This window comes from Rattus rattus, chromosome 8, assembly GCF_011064425.1.
Source record: "Rattus rattus isolate New Zealand chromosome 8, Rrattus_CSIRO_v1, whole genome shotgun sequence".
NCBI classification, from domain to species: Eukaryota; Metazoa; Chordata; class Mammalia; order Rodentia; family Muridae; genus Rattus; species Rattus rattus.
The window spans coordinates 49771173-49794656 of record NC_046161.1 but is presented as its reverse complement, the minus strand read 5'-3'; the positions used below and the strand labels follow the sequence as shown (position 1 = coordinate 49794656).

Sequence of the window (23484 nt, the reverse complement as noted above, 5' to 3'; positions counted from 1 at the left end):
TTGAAATTAGTTTTATTCCTTTGTCATACAAATTTTTTCTTAAAATATAGTAACTATTGTCATATTTTTGACCTTTTTAAAATATATCATAGACTTATGTTATTCATCGGATCTGTATTATAATTTTATTAGCCTTATAAATGTACCTGGAATATTTTCATTCATCTTCTGTATTACAAAGTACTTGATTGTGTTAATACTATATTTTACCCATTTATCAGACATCAGAATCACTAGAGGGCTTGCTAAAACACATATTGGATTTCTGATTTAGTAGTTTTAGGGTGGGTCCCAAGAATTTTAATGTCTAATATGTTCCCATGAGATGGTGGTGGTGTGAGTCCAAAAACCTTATTTTGGGAGTCAGTGCTGTAAGCTGGGCACATGCCTTTGGTGTGGGATTGCTGGGTCCTCAGCTATATGAATGACAAACCTTTATACTAAGCTGCACTCTGGCATAGACGGTACAGTCTGCCACGGGAACCAACAGCGGCACATTCAGTGCTGCCTTGTGGCAGAAACACATAATGAGTTCCTCTCTAAAATACCCCTTTCAGAGTGTTGAAGAGCTCATAAATTGATAGTTGTCAGCGTGTGCTAGGTAGAGTATTTAGAAGTTTGATATGGTAGGAGAAAATGTTATATACTAATGATTTTTTAAATTTGAAGTAAATAGTATTTGTTTAAAGATACCAGTCCTGTAGCTAATCTCAGGAAAAGTATTTTAGATTGAATTATTTAAAGAAAATTTAAGGAAAGAGTTAACATGATCTATATAAAAACCCTATTTAGTATAGATGCCTAAATATGATTAGTTAATGCACAAAGGGGCAATTTACCAAATACCACTGGTGGTTTTATATAACGTTAAGGAGAAAAAGTGTTGTCTGGCTCCTAGTCTAAATGGTCTGTGTCAGGAACCTTGCTGTGAAGCCTGCCTTAGTGTGCAGCCTGCAGGACCACCTGAGAGTGTCAAGTTAGCCACAGAAAGACCCTCTGCTGCTTTTATAATGAAATTCCTTTTACCTGGCCAAGACACACCAGCTTTACAAAGACCTATGTTCTGTACACCGCACTGACACTGCAGTGTAATTCAGCTGCTATTTGTAACTCAGGGCTGGGAATTGTAAATAACCATCTTCTGATAGAAGGCTGCCTGGAGTAACAAAACCCAGGGAAAGATCTGACAGCAGCCCGTCAGTGACAAGAGAGGGATTGGGGGCTCCTAAATCCCCCTCACTGGGAATGGTAAAAAAAAAAAATGAGTTTTGAGGAACACCACACACACGCACGCACGCACGCACGCACTCCTCACCTCTCTCTCTCCCTCTCTCTTTTTGAAACGGGGTCTTACTGTATTGACCTCTGCTCCCAAGTGCTGACATTAAAGGCACTTGCTACTATGCCCAGTTGAGGACTTCTCTTAATTCAGACCCCAAAGCACTAGTGTTTTCTATTACTTCTCTGATACAGTTTCTTTATATAATTTTTCTGAGATTCTGAGAATTTTAAACCTAATAGCTTAAGTTTACTGATAAAAATCTCTCTTGTCCCAGAAGTGATCCAAAATAAAAACTCCTGGGATTGTTAGGTCTCCTTTTTTTTCCTTCAGAAATGAACAGTATGTAAAGTTTATTGCATGTGTTATTCTTTTTACAATATGTAACAACTTCCATGTATGTGTGTGTGTGCATGTGTGTGTGTGTTTGTGTCTTGTGTAAAGTTGTGTCAACTCTCAAAAAATTTTTAAATGGAGAAAATGGGATTTTCTTTAAAGAACTGTAATGTCAAAGCAAAAGAAAAAACTTAGAAAGTGGACCTTCTGAGTGCCCATGAGCACTTGCCTGCCTGAGGCAGATGGAGAAAGAAGTTTAAGGGCTGCTGAGGTGTGAGGTCTAATAGAAGGTTTCCTCCATAATGATAAGACCAGAACAGTCTGCTCCCTCAAATAGTGGAACTTCTGTGTACTGCCAGAGACTATGAAGGAGGCATCTTGGCACAGTATAAAATTTATAACCCAAAAGTTTTTTTCAACTCCATTTCACAGCACTTTTGTTATTTAAATGCTGAGTAAAATTTGAAATGGTCTAAGATCTTTGAGATAGCATTCTTGATGGTAAAATAAATACAAATATTTCACCTTAGGCCTCAGATAATTTCTTTCTTACTACGTTATTTATTTACATGTGTGTGAGGTCGGAGGACAACTTACGGGAGTCAGTTTTCTTTACCACGTGGGTCTCAGGATGGAGCTTCAGTGGTCAGGCTTGGCATTCAGTGTTTTACCTGCTGTGCCTTCTCACTGGCCTACTTCAGATAATTTCTATTAAATAATTTGAGAAGGACAAACAGGCTAGCACATCAAAAAAGACAGACAAACAAAGAAACAAACAAACAAGCACAGAAAGAAGTAAGCTGTGGTGAGTCTTAGAAGCAGCCATGACTACAGGCTTTGTAACGCCTAGCAGGGCTACAGAGATACACTAGGTGGCTGTGAAGGAAGTGAAATACAATCCTGAAATTACCTGCGAGAATTAATTAGCACTAGTGACTGAGTAGATCTCCCATTGAAGACAGTAGGACCAGGCAAAGGCAAAATATAAATGAATTATGCTGTTATGCTGTTAGAAAGGTAATGAGTTGATGAGCTGAGTTCAGTTGGTGACTCAGAAGATGTGGATGAGACTCAGTAGGTAGTGCTGTTGACATATTTGCCCAACTTGTGCAGAAAAAAAATCTTTGGAATCCTAAAACATAAATGATGAAGACTGAAGAAAAACCATGTTTTGAATGAGAATCCTAAGAGTCCTCAAGCAGAGCTGACGGGTGGGGATGTGTCCAACTCTGCAGAGCTGAGTATCTGCACAGGTCTCCATCACCAAGTTCACTAGGGGTTCCAGATCACTGCACAAGACTAGTAACCCAGGAATGGAACAGAAGCAGATATAAAATTTACTCTGGATAATGATAACAGTCTTCATTTCAAATCATTTCAACAAAATTTCCAAATAGAGTATTGGATAGTAAAATAAGTAGGCATATAAAGAGAACACTGGCAGAAATAAAAATCTCTATAAGCTGACTGACTGACTTTCTATAACTATGCTTACAAAATGCAAGGCTGAATTACTTTTTTTCTTAAAGACATGTAGCATGCATAAGAGAAAATGGACATTTGAGGCCTGAAACCTGTAGTAATCAAAAATAACAGTAGTAATAAAAATAATGATAAAAACTGTTGGATATAGAGAGAATTAGTATTCTGGAAGATAGTTCTTAAGAAGGAATTTAGTCTAAACTTGTAGAAGGAGGAAATATACAAAAATAAGAGAAGAATATTAGTGGTATGATATCTAGTAAATAGTGGACCGCAACCTTCCAAATGCCCTTACCCTTTAATACAGTTCCTCATGTTGTAGTGACCCTCAATCATTAAATTATTTCATTGCTGCTTCATAACTATAATTTTGCTATTATAACAAAATGTAAATATCTGATATGTGACCTCTACGGACGTCATGACCCACTGGTTGAGGACCACTGCTCTAAAAGAGACTAGGGCAGAAGTAACACTTGAAGTAATTGTTACTAAGAATGTTCCAAGAACTACAAATTAACCCACAGATTTAAGATCCACAGTGAAGTCCACTCAACATTATAATAAAGGGGTGAGAGGACCCACTGACAAGCCATCATCATTCACAAATTTGGATTCTCAATTCCTAAGCAGAATTTTAGCAAACTGAATCATGAAGTGTGTGTATATATGTCTGCGGGGGTGTTCTGTGTGTGTGTGGGGGGGGCTGTTCTCTCTGTCTCTGTGTGTGGGGGGGGTTTTCTCTGTGTGTGGGGGGCTGTTCTCTCTGTCTCTGTGTGTGTGGGGTGTTCTCTGTGTGGGGGGCTGTTCTCTCTGTCTCTGTGTGTGTGGGGTGTTCTCTGTGGGGGGCTGTTCTCTCTGTCTCTGTGGGGGGTGTTCTCTGTGTGGGGGCTGTTCTCTCTGTCTCTGTGTGTGTGGGGTGTTCTCTGTGTGGGGGGGCTGTTCTCTCTGTCTCTGTGTGTGTGGGGTGTTCTCTGTGTGTGGGGGGCTGTTCTCTCTGTCTCTGTGTGTGTGGGGGTGTTCTCTGTGTGTGGGGGGCTGTTCTCTCTGTCTCTGTGTGTGTAGGGGGTGTTTTCTGTGTGTGGGGAGCTGTTCTCTCTGTCTCTGTGGGGGGTGTTCTCTGTGGGGGCTGTTCTCTCTGTGTGTGTGGGGTGTTCTCTGTGGGGGCTGTTCTCTCTGTCTCTGTGTGTGGGGGGTGTTCTCTCTGTGTCTGTGTGTGTGTATTTTAAGACAAACTAGTATTTCAAAGCAAAGCTGGGGTTGGGGATTTAGCTCAGTGGTAGAGCACTTGCCTAGCAAGGGCAAGGCCCTGGGTTCGGTCCTCAGCTCTGGAAAAAAAAAAAAAAACAAAGCTGGATTCATTGATGATATAATTGGCTTAATGCTGGGAAATTAAATTAACAAAAGAAAAAAATGATCATTTGAGAAATACAGTCAAAGAATTTGGTAAGTTTCATACCAAGTCGCTGTAAAGATCCATATTAAGCCATGATGTGAGGAAACTGAAATTTTCTCAGTCTGACAAAATATATCTACAAAAAATTATATCAAAATCAAACAAGTAAAATGTTAAAAATGTCCCCTGTAAAATAAGAAGCAGAAGAGGAGTGCTTACTACTACTAATTCTCAAGTACTGTTTAGCAGGAAAAAAAAAAGACAAAGGAAAAAGTATTTATTAGCTATGATAGAATTGTATATAAATTATTTCCATAGAAATTATTATAACTATCAAGTTTCTTTGTTTTTTTTAGAGGATTTTTAAATTTACATTTCAAATGTTATTCCCTTCTCAGTTTCCCATCAAAAGCCCTATCCCATCCCTACTACCCCGTCTTCTATAAGGGTGCCCCCCCACCCATCCACACACCCTTTCTTGCTTCCCTGCCCTGACATTTCCCTACACTGGGGGGTTAAGCCTTTACAGAATCAAGGGCTTCTCTTCCTTTGATGCCCAACAAGGCATCCTCTGCTACATATGCAGCGGGAGCCACGGGACTGTCCATGTGTACTCTTTGGATGGTAGTTTAGTCCCTGGGAGCTCTGGTTGGTTGGTATTATTGTTCTTATGGGATTGCAAACTTCTTCAGCTCCTTCAGTCCTTTCTCTAACTCCTCCAATAGGGACCCTGTTCTCAATTCAGTGGTTGGCTGTGATCATTTGGCTCTGTATCTGTCATGCTCTGGCTGTGCCTCTCAGGAGACAGCTATATCAGGCTCCTGTCAGCATGTACTTCTTGGCATTAGCAATATTGTCTGGGTTTGGTGGCTGTATGTATATGGACTGGATCTCCAGGTGGGGCAGGCTCTGAATGGCCATTCCTTCAGTCTCTACTCCAAACTTTGTCTCCATGTTTCCTCCTATGAATAATGTTTCTCTTTCTAAGAAGAATTGAAGCATCCGCACTTTGGTCATCCTTCTTCTTGAGCTTCATGTGGTCTATGGATTGTATCTTGGGTAATTCGAGTTTTTGGGCTAACATCCTCTTATCAGTAAGTGAATACCATGTGTTTGTTTGTTTGTTTGTTTGTTTGTTTGTTTCTTGTGGTTGGGTTACCGAAGGGTTATCTTACTAAGGATGATATTTTCTTGTTCAATTCATTTGCCTATGAATTTCATGAAGTCATTGGTTTTAATAGCTGAGTAGTACTCCATTGTGTAGATGTACCACATTGTCTGTATCCATTCTTTTGTTGTAGGATATCTGGGTACTTTCTAGCTTCTGGCTATTATAAGTAAGGTTGCTGTGAACATAGTGGAGCATGTGTCCTTGTTATATATTGGAGCAGCTTTTGGGTATATGTCTAGGAGAGGTATAGCTGGGTCCTCAGGTAGTAATATGTTCTATTTTGTGAGGAACCTCCAGACTGGTTTCCAGAGTGGTTGTACCGGCTTGCAATCCCACCAACAATGGAGGAGTGTTCCTCTTTCTCCACATCCTCACCAGTATCTGTTGTCACCTAAGTTTTTTATCTTAGCCATTCTGACTGGTGTGAGGTGGAATCTCAGGGTTGTTTTGATTTGCCTTTCCCTGATGACTAAGGATGTTGAACATTTCTTTAGGTGCTTCTCAGCCATTTGATGTTCCTCAGCTGAGAATGTTTTGTTTAGCTCTGTACCCCAATTTTTTTTTATTAACTTGAATATTTCTTATATACATTTCGAGTGTTATTCCCTTTCCCGGTTTCCGGGCAAACATCCCCTTCCCCCCTCCCCTTCTTTATGGGTGTTCCCCTCCCCACCCTCCCCCCATTGCCGCCCTCCCCCCAACAGTCTGGTTCACTGAGGGTTCAGTCTTAGCAGGACCCAGGGCTTCCCCTTCCACTGGTGCTCTTACTAGGATATTCATTGCTACCTATGAGGTCAGAGTCCAGGGTCAGTCCATGTATAGTCTTTAGGTAGTGGCTTAGTCCTGGAAGCTCTGGTTGATTGGCATTTTTTGTACATGTGAGGTCTCGAGCCCTTCAAGCTCTTCAGTTCTTTCTCTGATTCCTTCAACGGGGTCCTATTCTCAGTTCAGTGGTTTGCTGCTGGCATTCGCCTCTGTATTTGCTGTATTCTGGCTGTGTCTCTCAGGGCGATCTACACTTCTGCACTTCTTTGCTTCATCCATCTTGTCTAATTGGGTGGCTGTATATATGTACCCCAATTTTAATAGGGTTATTTGATTCTCTGGAGTCTAACTTCTTGAATTCTTTGTATATATTGGATATTGCTGTTCATCACCAAAGGAAGTCAGGACTGGAACTCAAGCAGTTCAGGAAGCAGGAGTTGATACAAAGGCCATGGAGCGACATTACTTACTAGCTTGCTTCCTCTGGCTTGCTCAGCTTGCTTTCTCATAGAACCCAAGACTACCAGCCCAGGCGGCACCACCCATAACGGACTGTGTCCACCCCCCCTTGATCACTAATTGAGAAAATGCCTTACAGCTAGGTCTCATGAAGGCATTTCCACAACTGAGGCTTCTTTTTCTGTGATAACTCCAGCTTGTGTTAAGTCGACTCACAAAACCAACCTTACAGAAGCTTTGCAATTTTATGAGGTCCCATTTGTCCATTCTTGATCTTAGAGCATTGGCCATTGGTGTTCTGTTCAGGAAATTTTCCCTAGTTCCCATGTGTTCGAGGCTCTTCTCCACTTTTTATTATATTAGTTTGAGTGTATCTGGTTTTATGTGGAGTCCTTGATCCACTTGGACTTGAACTTTGTACACAGACATAAGAATGGATCGATTTGGATTCTTCTACATACTGACCATCCCTTGAACCAGCACCATTTGTTGAAAATGCTCTTTTTTTCCACTGGATGGTTTTCTTAGCTCCATTATCAAAGATCAAGTGATGGTAGGTAGGTGTGTGGGTTCTTTTCTGGGTCTTCAATTCTATTCCATTGATCTACCTGCCTGTCTTTATATGGATACCATACAGTTTATATCACTATTGCTCTGTAATACAGTTTGAGGTCAAGGATGGTGATTCTTCCAGAAGTTCTTTTATTGTTGAGGATTGGTTTCACTATCCTAGGTTTTTTGTTATTCCAAACGAATTTGCAAATTGCTCTTTCTGACTCCATGAAGAATTGAGTTTGAATTTTGATGGGAATTGCATTGAATCTGTTGATTGCTTTTGGCAAGATAGCCATTTTTACAGTATTAATCCTGACAATCCTTGAGCATGGGAGATAGTTCCATTTTCTGAGATCATCTTCAATTTCTTTCTTCAGAGACTTGAAGTTCCTGTCATACAGGTCTTTCACTTGCTTGGTTAGAGTCATTCCTAGGTATTTTATATTATTCGTGACTATTGTGAAGGGTGTCATTTCCCTAATTTCTTTCTCAGTCTGTTTATCCTTTGAGAGGAGGAAGGCTACTGATTTGTTTGAGTTAATTTTATTCCCAGCCACTTTGCTGAAGTTGTTTATCAGGCTTAGTAGTTCTCTGGTGGAATTTTTGGGGTCACTAAAGTATACTATCGTATCATCTGCAAATAGTGATATTTTGACTTCTTCCCTGCCAATTTGTATCCCTTTGACCACCTTTCGTTGTCTGATTACTCTGACTAGGACTTTGAGTACTGTATTGAATAAGTAGGGTGAGACTGGGTAGCCTTGTCTAGTCCCTGATTTTAGTGGAATTGCTTCAAGTTTCTCTCCATTTAGTTTGATGTTAGCTACTGGTTTGCTGTATATGGCTTTTACTATGTTTAGGTATGGGCCTTGAAGTCCTGATCTTTCCAGGACTTTTATCATGAAGGGATGTTGAATTTTGTCAAATGCTTTCTCAGCATCTAATGAAATGATCATGTGGTTTCAATCTTTGAGTTTGTTTATATAGTGGATTATGTTGATGGATTTCTGTATATTGAACCATCCCTGTATCCCTGGAATGAATGCTACTTGATCATGATGGATGATAGTTTTGATGTGTTCTTGGATTTGGTTTGCAATAATTTTAGAGTATTTTTGCATCAATATTCATAGGGGAAATTGGTCTGAAGTTCTCTTTCTTTGTTGGGTCTTTGTGTGGTTTAGCATAATTGTAGCTTCATAGAAGGAATTGGGTAATGTTCCTTTTGTTTCTATTTTGTGGAATTGTTTAAAGAGTATTAGTATTAGGTATTCTTTGAAGGTTTGATAGAATTTTGCACTCAACCTATCTGGTCCTGGGCTCTTTTTGGGGAGATTTTAAATAACTGCTTATATTTAGGAGTTATGGGGTTGTTTAGATGGTTTATCTGATCCTGATTTAACTTTGGTACCTGGTATCTATCTAGGAAATTGTCCATTTCATGTAGGTTTTCCAGTTTTGTTGAGCGTAGGCTTTTGTAGTAGGTTCTGATAGGTTTTTTTTTTTTTTAATTTCCTCAATTTCTGTTGTTATGTCTCCGTTTTCATTTCTGATTTTGTTAATTTGGATTCATATTCATTCTCTCTCCTCTCTCTCTCTCTTTCTCTCCCCACCCCCGGTTAGTTTGGCTAAGGGTTTACCTATCTAGTTGATTTTCTCAAAGAACCAGCTCTTATTTTTGTTAATTCTTTGCATAGTTGTTTTTGTTTCTACTTGGTTCATTTCATCCCTGAGTTTGATTATTTCCTGCCTTCTACTCTTCTTGGGGTGTATTTGCTTCTTTTTGTTCTAGAGCTTTTAGCTGTGCTGTCAAGCTGCTGACATATGCTCTCTCCGGTTTCTTTTTGGAGGCACTCAGAGCTATGAGTTTTCCTCTTAGCACAGCTTTCATTGTGTCCCATAAGTTTGGGTATGTTGTACCTTCATTTTCATTGAATTCTGAAAGTCTTTACTTTCTTTATTTCTTCCTCGACCAAGTTATCATTGTGTAGAGAGCATTTTTCAGCTTCCGTATGTATGTGGGCTTCCTGTCATTTTTGTTGCTGTTGAAGACCAGCCTCAATCCATGGTGATCTGATAGGATCCATGGGATTTTTTCAGTCTTCTATCTGTTGAGGCCTGTTCTGTGACCGATTACATGGTCAGTGCTGGAGATGGTACCATGATGTGCTAAGAAGAAGGTATATTCTTTTGTTTTAGGATGAAGTGTTCTATAGATATCTGTTAAATCCATTTGGTTCATAACTTCTGTTAGTTTCTCTGTGTCTCTGTTTAGTTTCTGCTTCCATAATCTGCTCATCAATAAGAATGTGATGTTGAAGTCTCCCCCTATTATTGTGTGAGGTGCAATGTGTGCTTTGTGCTTTAGTAAAGTTTCTTTTATTAATGGGGTGCCCTTGCATTTGGAGCATAAATGTTCAGAATTGAGAGTTCATCTTGATAGATTTTTTTTTCGTTTGATGAATACGAAGTATCCTTCCTTATTGTTTTTGGTAACTTTTGTTTTGAAAGTCAATTTTATTCAATATTAAAATGGCTATTCCAGCTTATTTCTTGGAACCATTTGCTTGGAAAATTTTTTCCAGCTTTTTACTCTGAGATAGTGTGTCTGTCTTTGTCACTGAGGTGCGTTTACTGCATGCACCAAAATGCTGGGTCCTGTTTAACAAATCCAGTCACTTAGTTTTAAACGGAGATTAATTCCAAATGTTAAAAACCTAAACTTTTAGAAGATAACATTAACTAATATGCATTTACTTTGCTGTTTTGCGCAGTTGGTGGTTAATGTAGCTCAGTTATATATTATTTGACCTGTGTAAGGTCCTGCATTCAGAACCTGACTAGTGTTTCTCCCAAAAATATATACAATTATCATTATATTCAATATTATATATCTATAAGAATAAAAAACATCATGGGGAATTTTATATGTGTAATTAAAAGATTTTGTATAAATTAAGAAGGAATTAATCAAATTCTGAAGAATTTATACTTTGTTCAAAGAATAAACACTGTTAGTAACAGAGAAAATAATTAATTGATTATTCATTCTAATAGAAGAAATTGAAAAAATCCAATAACCTCAAAAATCAGCTTTTTTACTAATCAGGAAAGTTTAAATCAGTAACTCATTTTTTAGAATATGATTTATGTCACAGAATGGCAGAATTTCCAACACCTGGAAATAAGCTGGAAGAAGGCCCAGAGCATTGGGAACATGTCCGTACAGGGACATGTTGGGACTGTCACTTCTGTCAAGTTTGCTCTTATTAACTAAAGTCGTGAGCATGTATGTGTCGTGAGCACAGTATGCAAAGACAGCATTGATCATAGAGACTTACGCAAATATCAGTGACTAAAAAGGGCAAATTAATGATTGTCTTATAATATATTATTTGTTGAATATTATTATCAGCAATGAAAGCATAAATTGGGCGAGAGGGAACAGACATTGAGAGAACAAGGAGGAAGGAGAGAAAATGGAGTCCAAGGATTACAATACCTATAGCCAAGCTGCAGCCCAGCAGGGCTACAGTGCTTATGCCACCCAGCCAACTCAAGGATATGCACAGACCACCCAGGCATATGGGCAACAAAGCTATGGAACCTATGGACAGCCTATTGATGTCAGCTATACCAAGGCTCAGGGTACTGCCACAAGGGCAGAGTGCATATGCAACCTTGGACAGCTTCCCACTGGTTATATCAGGCCAACTGTCCCCCATGCATACAGCCAGCCTGTCCAAGGATATGGCACTGGTACTTATAACACCACCACTGCTACAGTCACCACAGCGCAGGCCTCTTACACAGCTCAGTCTGCGTATGGCCCACCGCCTGCCTATCCAGCCTATGGCCAGCAGCCACCTCACCTACAAAACCACAGGATGGTAATGAGCCTGCTGAGACCAGTTAACCTCAATCTAGCACAGGGCTTATAACCAATCCAGCCTAGGATATGAACAGGGTAACTACAGTTATCCCCTGGTACCTGTGAGCTACCCAATGCAGCCAGTCACTGCACCTCCATTTTATCCTCCAACCAGCTACTCTTCTTCACAGCCAACTAGTTATGATCAGAGCAGTTACTCTCAGCAGAACACTTATGGACAGCAAGCAGCTATGAACCACTGAGTAGCTATGGTCAACAAAGCAGCTATGGACAGCAGCCTCCCACTAGTTAACCCCTCAGACTAGATCCTACAGCCAGACTTCAGATCATTATAGCCAACAGAGCAGCAGCTACAGGCAGCAGAGTTCATTCTGACAGGACCACCACAGTAGCATGGGTGTTGATGTGCAGGAGTCTGGAGGATTTTCAGGACCAGGAGAGAACCAGAGCTTGAGTGGCCCTGATAACCAGGGCAAGGGAAAAGGGGGATTTGATCGTGGAGGCTTGAACAGAGGTGAGTGGGGAGGAGGACTTGGTGAAATGGGCATCTGGAGAGCAAAGTGGCTTTAGTAAGCCTGGTGGACCTATGGATGGAGGAGCAGATCTTGATGTAGGCCTTCCTGTATACCCAAGAAGACTCTACAACAGTACAGTTTATGTGCAAGCATTAAGTGACAATGTGCCTCTGGATGATCTGGCAGACAAGAGAGAACTGGACAACCCATGATCCATATCTACCTGGATAAGGAGACAGGAAAGCCTAAAGGTGATGCCACAGTGTCCTGTGAAGATCCACCAACTGTCAAGGCTGCCGTGGAATGGTTTGGTGAGAAAGATTTTCAAGGAAGCAAACTTAAAGTTTCTCTTGCCCGAAAGAAGACTCCAATGGACAGCATGTGGGGTAGCATGCCACCTCGTGAGGGCAGAGGGATGTCACCATCACTTTGAGGAGGTCCTGGAGGACCCATGGGTCACATGGGAAGCTGTAGAGGAGACACGGGAGGCTCCCCTCCAAGAGGACCCTGAGGTTCCCAAGGGAACCTCTCTAGAGGAGGAAATGTCCAGCGCCAAGCTGGAGACTGGCAGTATCCGAATCAGAGCTATGGAAACCAGAACTTTGCCTGGAGAACATAATGCAACTAGTGTAAGACTCCTAAGCCCCGAGGGCTTCCTTCCACCATTCTTTCCAGTTTCAACTGATTATCATGGCCGAGGTGGCCCTGGTGGCATGTGAGGAGGAAGATGTGGACTCATGGACCGTGGCAGTCCTGGAGGAATGTTCAGAGGTGGCAGAGGTAGAGACAGAGGAGGCTTCCGATGTGGCTGTGGCATGGACCAAGGTGACTGGAACAGATGGGAGGAAAAAGAGGCTAATGTGGAGGACCTGGGAAATGGATGAAGGTGAGCACAGTCAGGAAGGCAGAGACCTGCCCTACTAGAGACCTCCAGAGCTGCCTTGATGACCATATTTATTTTTTAAACTAAAAATGTTTTAAATTTATAATTCCATATTTATAATGCTCAGGGTATGACAGCAGTATGATTATTTCTTGCCTATACTTAAGTATTTTCACTATTTGTGAAGAAATATTAAAACATATTAAATACTAAAAAAAAAAAAAGGAAAAGGAAAAAGAAAAAATATATAAGTAAAATTCCAGTAATGTAAAATTCAGAAATAGCCAAGTATGTCTGCCTGTTTCTCCCCCCCCCCGCCCCCCCCCCCTCTCTCTCTTTGTGTGTGTGTGTGTGTGTGTGTGTGCGCGCGCGCGCGCGCGCACACGCTCATGGGAACCTGTCTCATACATGTGCGTACACACACACACACACACACACACACACACATTCCAGTTTATACATAGGTGATAAACAGAAAATTTTTAATGTTTTCTCCGAAGAGTGACTATTCAGAGAAGCAAGTGTATAGAGGACCCATCACTCGGCTGGCTTTGTTTTTCATTGTTGTTGTTGTTTATTTTTGAGCTAGATTATTACTGTGGGCAGACTGATCTAATCTCTGAAACTCAAGTGATCATCTTGACTCTGTCTCCACAGTGCTACAACTATAGGCACCCTGACAGGTGGAGCTTACACTCTTGACTGCTTCTATTCTTTTCACAGACAGAGTCATGTTCATATTACAACTATTCTTTACATTCTTATTTTTTTCTATTTAAAGTTATTACAAATTCAAGAAAAAATAAATTGTTCTAAACAAAAGAATCCTGTTACAGAAATGCTGAATTATTTCATATTTATTTCTAAAACATTTTTTTGTATCCAAAAAGACATTTCCCTTATTTTTACTATTTTGTTGAATTTGGTACAAGTGAGCATGATTTGTAATTGCTTTGACATTACTCTATGATGATGAACATTACTTTTATGATTGGATAGTAAGAGCGTCCCAGGAATTTTCTGTGGTTTATCAGTAACATGAGACATTTGTATGCTGTTACTGTAAGTAAACAGTTTAAGCAGACAGACTGGATGTGGAGTTTATCCAATTGCCCTTACTAAGTTTTTAGATTGCTGCCAAATTTAAATCAAGATTCAGCTGTTAATCTTTTAAACCTGAATAAGCAAGCCACATAGCTAGCAGAATTCCCAGTTTGAACTAGGATGAGGAAAGGCAAATCACAGTGTACCGTGTAATGTCTCTAGCCAACCTCGTCATGTATGGGGTTTTCAAGTTTTATCATGGAAATTTATATTAACACACAAAGAACAAACATTAAAATTCCTCTCTGTCGTTTTCCCAACCATTTTCAGGTCCTTACCACTTGCAGATACTTAGCACACACCTAGGCTGAGAGAGGGTAAATCACTGAGCCTTGAGAATTTTCACCAGTAATTAAATTCAGAACACTGTGTTCAGGCTTCTAGGCATTGCCAGTCTGCCACAAGTCTATGGTGTTGTTTGGTTTTTATGTCTTATTTTCAGCTGGAAGTTTTCAGTGTAGAAAGTCTGGAAAGTATTCAATACCAGAAATTCATTTTATGTTCTCACTCTTCTCGGCTTACACAGCTGCTTCCTCAGAGCATCAGATAATTAACTAAAATAGCTTCTATGGCTCCATATTTTGTCAGAAATTGATATATGTTTATAGCCCAAAGAAAAAGAAGTGTTTTGTTAGATGTTACTTAGCTACCTCGAGTTAGAAGACTCAAGACATACTAACAAATGAGGTTCTATAGTCTGGAAAAGTTTAACATATGAATTGTATTTTTTTTGAAAAAGGACATTTTTTGTTTGTTGCTGTGGTGGTTGTTTCCCTTTTCGAAGCAGAGTTTCTCTGTGTAGCTCTGGCTGTCTTGGAACTCACTGTGTAGACCAGGCTGGTTTTGAACTCACAGAGATTCACCTGCTTCTCCCTCCCAAGTACTAGGATTAAAGGTGTGCACTACCACCACCCAGCTAAGAAAGGACATTTTTGAGTTTAAGAAAATTGACTCTTAAAGAGACAGCAGGAACTTTCTGGAAAGATGATAGAAATGTCATAAATTTGTTTTATGTGGTAATTAAATGCATGAGTCAACAAAGTTCATTCAGTTGAATGCTTTAATTTGTATATTGTGTCATATGTCATGAGTAAGATATTTCATGAAATAGATTATGTGAATGTTATATCTAAAATAGACCTTCCTAAGGTAAGCCTTTCTTGATACAAACATAACTGCCTTTGTCATTTTATCTGGAATTACTTAGTGTGAATTTATGAAAGCAGTTTTTTAAAAGTCAAATGCATTTATAATAAAAACTCGTAGATGACTATTGGTGGTACTGATTTATAGAAACATTTTTCACATAGTTTTGATAATTTTGTTATAACTGTTCAAGTTAACTCTTTGTGGATTATTTTTCACCTTATATTGTGGTCCTCTAGCCTTTTGTAACAAGATATGCATTTTTTATAGATCACACGTGCATATAATGATTTAAAATAATCTTACCAGTGGCCATTTGAGAAATAGAATCTTGCCACTATCCTGGAGCCTTTGGTTTTCCCTCCTTTTTTTTTTTTTTTTGGTAGTTTGAATTTTCAGAGTCACTTTTTCCTTTCTAGTTTTATCATGAAAATGTCATTTCTGATGCACTTTCTCCTGAGAATAAACCTTGCATCTTGGATGGAAAATAAAACATGGGGTATGAAAAAGAAGATGAAATACCAAAATATTTTAGAACAGGATGTAATAAGGGGAGATTGAAACTCTATCCTGCAGGGAAATTTTTAACATAGGGAGTTAAATACACACTAGCTTCAGAAAGTCTCTTCAGCTGACCAGGTTCACTAGGCCCCTCACTCCCCAAGACTAGGCATTACAGAAGCTCTCACAGACAAGCCCAGAGCCTGGAAGAAGCAGAGACCAGCTGAGGCACCTGGAAAAGCTTCCCTCCAACCTGCTGAGCTGCCTGCGGTCTGTGTACTGTGCTCCAGGGTCCCTGCTTTGTGAGCTGTCCCTCATGCCCAAAGTGGGCTTCACTGATGCAACACTTCTGTCCTTAGTAAATGACCACTCACGCATACCCAAATATAACTCATTGGTTCACCAAGCTACATTTGGGTTATTGGTTGGGGGAAATGTAGGCTATTTTCTGAGGGCCAAAGGTATTTTTTAAGTTGTGAAGTAAAGGAATAGAGAAAGAAGGGGGTAATGAACGAGTTGGAATTCTAAGAGGTAGCAGACCAACTGTTGTTGCTGTGGAAACATCAAGGTTTGTGTCAATGTGGACAAAGAAAACATAGTCAGAAATATCATTTCTGGTTAGATGTAAAACACAGTAGTATAACAATGGAAGTAAAACACTTGGAAATGATAGCAAAACCATTAAAAGAACTAAAAAGGATTTGTTTTTGTTTTGTTTTAGTTGAAATTGGCAATAGCATGAAAGAGAGGACAGTAAACTCTACGTGAATATCTTCCCCTGGTTGGGATGCTGCTGTTGTCTTCTTCTGCATTATTTGGTAGCCCCACCGATGTGGGGGTAGAATGCTGTTGCATTCATTCAGACAAGTTCTATCACTGTACCCCAGATCTATGTGAGCATGGACTTGTGTTAGAGTTCCCCCATAGCCTAACACCTTCCAGTCTTCTCATAGTGAGTTAAAGATAGCAGGACTTTCCATGATTCAGAATCTGAAGGGAAATTATAGGACTGCAAACCTGTATATCTGTGTGTATAATTAGGATATTGTGTTGGGTTTCACTGCACACTTCTGCCATCTATTGATGGTGGAACAAAGAGTAATTTTTCTCTGTGTCTGTCTGTCTGTCTGTCTGTCTGTCTGTGTTTCCAGTTTAGGTTTTAAGGTCACTCCCTACACATTCTCATGCTAACTATGCTCCAGACACACTATTTGGTTTTCAATAGCTCAGACTTCTGTTTCTAAAACTCCCTTTGCGCTTCTTATGAGTGTTTCTGGTGAGGCTACTTCATGCTGGTCAGTGGGATGCCTGTGGCTGCTATAGCAGCATAGGTAGCAGTAGATCCCATTAGAAGCCAAGGTCCTCCTGGGAGACATATGCTAGCATGCATAGCTCTTGATGGTTGGTAGTTTAGGGGAAAGAAGCTTAATATGGTAGTATAGCAGTCCTAGTCCTCATTCAGACATAGCTTTTCACCCACCATCGTAGTCAGAAATTTTTGGTTGAGTTATTAAAAGAGTACTTTTAAGCATGTATTCTGGTACTTCATGATAAAACTGCCCCTGAGGAATTCTTAGGTCATCTATACAGACCCTTAATCTACCTTTATACTATGCTAAGCAGTTTTCCAAAGCAATTTCACCCATCTGTCTTCCTATTAGTATGTGAAGGCCCTGGCTCTTTTCCCCCTTAAAATATGAGTGTAAGATTTAAATTTTTGTCAATTTTGTGCTATTGTAAATACCTTGTATAGTTTTCAGGTAGAATTCTCTATTGAAAGGTTCAAGCACTTTTACATATTTTTTGGCCATTTGGGTTTTTGTTTTTATGGGATACCTATTTAAATTTTTGAGTTTTTTCCACCATTCTATAAGAATTCTCTCTCTCTCTCTCTCTCTCTCTCTCTCTCTTGCCCCCCCCCTCTCTCCATTTTTATTAACTTGAGTATTTCTTACTTACATTTCGATTGGTATTCCCCTTCCCAGTTTCCGGGCCAACATCCCCCTAACCCCTCCCCCTCCCCTTCTTTATGGGTGTTCCCCTCCCCATCCTCCCCCCATTACTGCCCTCCCCCCAACAATCACGTTCACTGGGGGCTCAGTCTTGGCAGGACCAAGGGCTTCCCCTTCCACTGGTGCTCTTACTAGGCAAAAGAATTTTCTCTTAAGTTTAGACGCCATTCTTAGTTTTTTCAAGTATCCTCAAAGTATCTACTTCTTCTACTCTTTGGCTTTCCTTTGGCTGTCTTTTGATGAAAGTTGTTATTTTCAGTGTGTCAAATTTATTGATCTCATCTTTTATACTAATAGTTTTCCCCTTATAAAATTTTATCCCACCTTCTATATTTTTGAGAATATAATTTTGCCTTTACTTTTAGTATCTGAATGGAATTAATTTCTCTTCCTAACATGAGACAGTTAATTTAGTTTTTTCTCTATCCAAATGATTACTGATAATCATTTTCATTGATTATTCTACTATAAAATAAAAGTTTATGAATATGTGTTACACTCTCTTTTAACTTTGTACGGTTCCTTTTTCTTTGTTTTCTAGCTGTTACAACTTTAGAAAAATTATTCCTAATATATTAATTTCCTATCTGATTACTCTGGTTTATTCTTAAAACAGTCCAACAAATGGTTAGTTATAATCATCATATTTTATTCTTTACGTCTAGGAAGTCCGTTTGGTTTTGTTTGTTTGTTTGATCTGCTGGGGACTTTTCATGGGTGTGCATGTGGGTATAGAAGCCAGAGATAGAAGTCAGGTGTCTCCTTTATTTGCTTCTCAACCTTATTCTGGAAAACAGCATCTTTGCCTCAACCTGAAATTCAATAATTCTGGTTGGCTCTCTGACCAGAGAGATACTTGGAATCTCTCTGTATCCCCAGAACTGGGGTTATAAATCAGTCTGGGCCACCATGCCTAGCTTTTTATGTGGGTGCTGGGACCTGAATCAGTTCCTCGTGTTTGTACAGAGATCCCTTTTTCCTATCAGTGATTTAACGAGAGTGGCTGGCCAGTGAGTGAGCTTTCGTTATCCTCCCTGTCTCACCTCCCTAGTTCTGGGAGGATAAGCACACACCACCAAACCTGACATGGTATGCTGGCTCTTGGGGATCCAGACGCAGGACCTTATGCTTCTGTGTCAGTCAGTTTTCTCTCCGAACCATCTCCCCAGCCACTAAAAATGATTTCTTACTCTTTTTAGATTTACTTATTTTATGTGTATGATGCATATAGTCTATGCATCATTTGCATGTCTGGTACCTCCAGATACCAAAGGAGGGAGTCACAGGAACTCGAGTTACAGATGGCTGTGAACTGCCCTGTAGATGCTGTAATCGAATGTGGGTCCTCTGGAAGAGCAGCCAGTGCTTTTAACTGCTGATCCATCTCTCCACCCCAATTCCTTATCTTTTCAAAGACAAATTATATTTATACACAGATTGTATAATAATTTTTATTTTTACTTTATACTATGTACTGTGTTGTGAATTTTACATAACAGACATAGGTTTACAGTTTGCTCAGCTCTTAGGGTAACACTGGTCTTAGTCAGGGTAACACTGGTCTTATGGGATAGCTCCGGAAGGAGCTCCTCCTCTTGCGCTCTCTGGGAGACTTGTGAAGGGTTGATGTTAGTTCTTTGACTGTTGGGTATATTCTGACAGTGAGGCCGCCTGGCACTGAGTTTTATTTGTTGAGAGGTGGTCAGTCGCTTCATCAGTATTCACACTGAGTTACATTTTCTGTTGAATCAGTGTTAGTAGTTTATGTGCTCCTGTGAATTGGGTTTCCTTATCTGTGTTATTTCATTCATTGACATGATTGATACTAATATTTCTTATAATCCTTTATGTTTCATAAACTGTCAATAGTCCCACTTTAATTTCTGATTGTGTGTGTGTGTGTGTGTGTGTGTGTGTGTGTGTGTGACTTGAGTCGTCTCCCCCATCCAACTTTTGATATCATTGATTTTTCTCTGCTATTTTTCTGTTCTTCACTTTGTTTATCTCCACTCTGATAGTATTCCCTTCAGCTCATTGGCCTAGGGGTTATTTACATCTCTCTTATGGTCCAAAATTAAGTTGTAATTTCATATTTTTCTTTTTAATATAACCATAAGTTACCCTCTGAACACAGTTTTTATTATGCTCCATAAGTCTTAATGCATTGTATTTCATATTTATTTTAAAGTATTCTCTAATTTGAGTTGTAATTTCTTTCACCCATTATTTGTTTAAGAGTATATAACTTAAAATCCAGTTGTTACCAAGTTTTCTGTATTTGTCTGCCTTTGATTTTCAGTTTCATTCTACTGTGTTCAGAAAAGAGGGTTTGCATAATTTCAGTATTTTGGATGTTATTGTTTTGTAGTTATTGTTTTGAATTTTTATAATTTACAAGTAAGTTATTGATTCATTACCTGAAAACCTCAAATTAAAAAGGAATAAATATATTCATTTGCTTAGTATTGCTTAGTGATTTCTGAAGTGATTTTTTTTAATTTATAGTAACATAAATTGTGAGTCACCACATGCAATTTGCATTTGTGGTTTTGTTTCTCTTTTGTGTTTTTATAATTTTATGCTGATTGAATTTGTTTTTTAACAATTTAATACATTAGATGGCTTATTCTGCTTGCATTCATACATATCTTCTTTTGTCACCTCTCTTCCCCTGGTCCATTTTTCAAATTCATTACCTTCTTGCTTTGTTTTGTAACCCTTTGGTTTTAACAATCTCTGCTACACTCATTTTAATCAGGACAGTCTGTGTGGCTGTGGGCTTTGAACTGTCCATTGGAGACTGGTGGACTTCCTTTCGGTAGCAGTTTTGGGAAAACTGAAAGCAGTTGTTCTCTGTCCTTCACACCCAACCTCCAGCATGCCAGAATCCATCAGTTGCTTGTAGTCAGCAGGTATGGTTAGGATACCATAAGTTCCTCCCCACCTGTGACTGACTGGCTTTTTGGCATCTACATCTTGTAAAGGTTGTTCAGACAACCACAGTCGCTGTGAGATCATTTTTGCAATGGCTGCATCATTGTCTAAACAAAGCGTTTCATATTTCTTCTCTTTATCTCCTGGCTCTTATATTCTTTCTGCTTTCTCTTCCATCGTGCTGCCTGAACTTTAGAGGAACAAATGCATGTTTAGGATTCAGTAACTATCTCTGAGCATCTTGAACAGACAAGAGTCTCTGCATTTATCACCGTTCACCACAAAGAGAAACTTCTCTTAGTGAGGATGAGAGTAGCATTCGTTTAATGTTTAAGTATAGACTGCAATATGGACATCAGTGTAGTACTTCTTCAAAATGCTAGAACCAGAACAACCAGGCGAGCCAACCATACCACTCTTGGACATCCACACTAAGGACTTGATATCCCGTTACAGAGGTTTTTGCTCATCCATGTTCATTGTGACTCTTCTCACAATAGCAAAGAAATGGACTCCATCAGTGGGTTTATGGATCATGAAATGCAATACAGATACTCAGTGGAATTTTAGTCAGCTGTAAAGAAAAAATAAATCATGAAATTTTCAGGTAAAGGAATTGAACTGGAAAAATTATGGTAACTGAGATAACCATGTCCAGAGAGACAAACTGCCTGTTCTTTCTCATACGTAGATCTTAACTTTAAATCCCAGTGTCATATGCTTGACTTGGAACACCTGTAGATGCCAGGAAACTAGGAAGTGTCCACTTTTCAGGAGATGGCTTAAGGGAGGGGAGCTAATAGAACATAGGTGGAACTAAAGTAAAGAAGGATATTACTGGCTGCCTGCTGGAGCAGCTACCCAGAAGATCCAATTGCCTGTCAGGGTCACCAAGTAGGGTGGCCTGACCAAGTCGGCAGCCATCAGGCCCAGATTCAACCTTTCACATTGGTCATTCCTAAAACACTTTCCATCTCCAAGCTGCTGGACTATAATGAGAAGCTGGTGCTACAGAAGCAGATCTGAAGCACACCATCACCACTGAAGATGGATTCCTGAAGCATAGCCATGATTGAAGCAGTCTCTGCAATAGTACAGAATTTATGGTGCTAAAGAGACCAGAGGCTTTGAGCCAGACCAGTGACTCATTACTGAGTAACATTGCAGTTTCCAGTGCCACTGTAATATGAACTTATGCTGCAGGGCTGTGGAGGACAGAGGTAAAGAGAGGCTGAACTATGTCAGTACCTGAGGCCTGAGCTACCACTCAGAGGCCATGGTGATCTATATGGCCTATACTACCACCTGAGGCCATGAGGATGGCTAAGAGCCATGATGCAGCGAGGCCCATGAAGATGTGAATAGCCTATGCTGCCACCAGAGTCCATGTTAAGGTACATGGGCCATGCTGCTACTTAGGCCCATGTTTGTTGACAGCCATGGCCTGTGTTACCACACCACGTGGGTGCCTGTGATCTGTGCTGCCACCTGAAGCCATGTTGATATCTGTGGTCTGAGCTGCCACTGGAGACTGTGTTAGTGTTCATGGCCATATTGTCACTGGAGTTCGTGGCATGTGCTGATGCCGGGGGCCAGGTTAATGCCCATCATCCTTGCCATCACCAGATACCTAGTGCTATCTGGTCCATGATCCATGTTCCTGCTGACAAAAAAGGACAAGGAAGCTTCTTTTGCAGTGATATCAATGTCTGCAGACTCATGTAAGACAGAGAGACATGGAAGGCTTCTATGACAATCTCAACCTCTATCCCGAATCCTCCTAAAAGTAACAACCTAGAAAAGAAGCCATGGAAGAGAAGTTCAAAAAGTTGAAGTAAAGATGCTAAAGTGTAGCTCTCCACAATAGATGGCTACTAGCAGGGGTGTATGTAGAGAAGGAATTTAAGGGACTGACCACCAAAAGTTTGACTATGCTCCAGTGACTATATGGACTAGACAAATTGGACTTGGTGTTTTGTTCTTGTTCTTTTTTCTTTATCTTTTGGGGGGCGGGAAAGGCACATGGTTGGGGTCAGGGGACACAGACCTGGGAGGACTGGGAAGTAAAGATGATTGGTGTGCATTATGTGAGATCCAGTCACACAAATAATCAATAGAAATATGTTAGAAAAAAGTAAGTTCAACTCTGTTGTGGAGAGAAGGTAATGCTAAGTGTGGCAAGATTCAAACATATCTAGATAGTGATGGGAGGGCAGGCAAGATAAAGAAAGGTTAAGGAAGGAGACTTCACCATAGTAAAGGGCATATGTGAAAGCCTGCTACTTTGTAAGCCCCTTTAACATAATAGAAGGTGACTTTCCTGTGTAGCTGCACAATGCTGGTTCTAGAAGCCACTGTTTATCAAACAAGAATCCCATTGCCATGCTGATGAGATGTTGGTCAGGGAAGGTCCCAGACACCCGAGAGAGCTTATATAAGCTATATAATAAGAAATAGAGAAAGCATGCTGGAACTGAGCTGGGCTTGTCCTCCCTACTGGCTCAGCTGTCGTTGTGCTAGAAGACACTCTACAGGCTGCTGGGCAAAAGAAGGCATTAGTGTTCTTCTCACGCCCAGCTATGAACCCTATGGAATACAGTGCCGTATGTAAGATGTGCCCACTCCTGGAACGGTTTGATAGGAGTAACTAGTGGCTTTCAGATTGGATGTGAAGCCAGAAGGAAATAAATGCCTGGTGCTCCTAAGTTGGCCTGGTTTGTGCTCTTCTTCTAATGCGATCACATTCCTTTGGAGGACCTCACTGCTTGATTTGAACAGTGTTCTGTCTGTTTTGGGATGTGATGGTGCTTGATTTTGGAAATGCTTCCTTTACTTTGTGTAGGTAATAAGACTACTACTATTTCTGGAGCCATTCTAAGTTCAAAGTCTAATTGTTTCTCATGAATAAGCAGATTTATTCTAAGGGCTCTGTGCTTCATGCTCCAGCTTCTCACCTGCTCCTGGAGTTTTGACTGCTGTTCTCTGTCTGGTAGCTTTAGTTTTTGTAAGCAAAGTGCAAAGATCTTTTATTCGTTTTTTTTTTTTTTCAGTTGT

General features: G+C 40.0%; 1 protein-coding gene and 1 pseudogene across 2 annotated transcripts in view; both read left to right on the top strand.

The window, feature by feature from the left end:
* Positions 1–23484, top strand: part of Scaper (S-phase cyclin A associated protein in the ER) — a 265244-nt gene that overhangs the window by 89603 nt on the left and 152157 nt on the right. The window lies entirely within an intron of this gene.
* LOC116908062 lies at positions 10638–12792 on the top strand (annotated as a pseudogene).